Source organism: Microtus ochrogaster, chromosome 5 (assembly GCF_000317375.1).
Source record: "Microtus ochrogaster isolate Prairie Vole_2 chromosome 5, MicOch1.0, whole genome shotgun sequence".
Classification (NCBI taxonomy): domain Eukaryota; kingdom Metazoa; phylum Chordata; class Mammalia; order Rodentia; family Cricetidae; genus Microtus; species Microtus ochrogaster.
Window position 1 is genome coordinate 33,285,413 of NC_022012.1, and position 403 is coordinate 33,285,815.

The following is a 403-nucleotide window of genomic DNA, read 5'->3' on the forward strand; positions in this document are numbered from 1 at the left end:
TACTGCATGTACTGGTTTTATGGGAGCCTAGCCTGTTTTGATGTTCACCTTCCTAGACCTGGATGGAGGGGGGAGGACCTTGGACTTCCCACAGGGCAGGGAACCCTGACTGCTCTTTGGACTGGAGAGGGAGGGGGAGGGGAGTGGGGGGGAGAGGGAGGGAAAAGGGAGGCAGGGAGGAGGCAGAAATTTTTAATTCAAAAAATTTAATAAAAAAAGTGAAAAAAATTAATATTAAGTTGAAAGATTTAATAAAATATTTGCATTATGTTTTAACTTAAAAAATATCTTTTAAATTTAAAATGTATTTTACTGGATATTTAAATTGTAAAGTAAATACATTCAATTGTGAAGAAAAACCATGATTCAAAAGTGAGGCTCTGATGAGAAAATGCTTCATGGG